This window comes from Dufourea novaeangliae, unplaced genomic scaffold, assembly GCF_001272555.1.
Source record: "Dufourea novaeangliae isolate 0120121106 unplaced genomic scaffold, ASM127255v1 scaffold493, whole genome shotgun sequence".
Lineage (NCBI taxonomy): Eukaryota > Metazoa > Arthropoda > Insecta > Hymenoptera > Halictidae > Dufourea > Dufourea novaeangliae.
This window is the reverse complement of record NW_015374430.1, coordinates 504309-505316: the sequence shown is the minus strand read 5'-3', so window position 1 is coordinate 505316 and position 1008 is coordinate 504309.

The following is a 1008-nucleotide window of genomic DNA, read 5'->3' as shown; positions in this document are numbered from 1 at the left end:
GGGGGGGGGGGGGGGAGGTGATCGTCCCTCGGTCGTCGACCGATCACCAGTACGTTTCGAGGAAACAACGAAGAACGGTGTCGTTTCCGCGTCGGTTCGAGATACAGTAGACTCACGTTAAAGTAGCGCACGTTCAATTAGCGGTAGGAACGCCCCAGCTCACACACGTGTGCGCACCCCACTATCGGTTGCCATTTGTAACCAAAGTTCGGATCCAATTGGTGGATCGATCGAACGAGATCCTGCGTGCCCATTGGTTCACGTTAAAGTACCGTTTCCAGGAGAAACCCGCCTCGAGAGAGCCCCGGCGGCGTTACTTTAACGCGAGTCTACTGTACACGAATCGTTGTCGACGGCCGAGTACCACAGCCGTGTTGGATCCCGCCCGGGGATCAAAAGCGAATCAACAAAAGTACGGTTCGCTAATTACACTCGATTTATAAACGATATTTCTAATCGGCGCTACGATTACGTACGACAACTCGATGATAATATACTGTACAACTCGCGTGTGAGCATGTATACCCGCGTCTCGTTTCCGTGTAGTTCTTCCATGCGATCGCTAGAATTCATCTAGCACGTACGTAAAAAATGATGCGTTCTCTTCCGCCTAATAAAAGTTCGTGGTATCGGTGTGGGGGATGCGCGCGACGTACGCGCGCAGTCGTGTATGTATATGTGTGGGTTGCGTGTGTATATTTATGTACGTCCCTTCGCGTGTGTATTGTAAAAGGTACGGTTTTCTGTGTTTCGTCTCGCGATCGTTCCTCCAATGTGCTCTCCCGTATCGTTTATTCTCCGTTCTTTCGTCCGCAGAAAACTGGTTTGAAGAAGGATATAAAGCCTTCGTAACCGAAACAGGGAAGTGCAAGTTTCCCGGCCGAGGAGAGATGAAGGAAGAAAAAAAAAAGGAAAAGAATAGATAGAAGGGGGTGGGTGCGAATCCGATCGGAGAGAAAGGCCGGCCGGGAATTTTCCGCTTGCACTTGGACGTGTAGGTACTACACC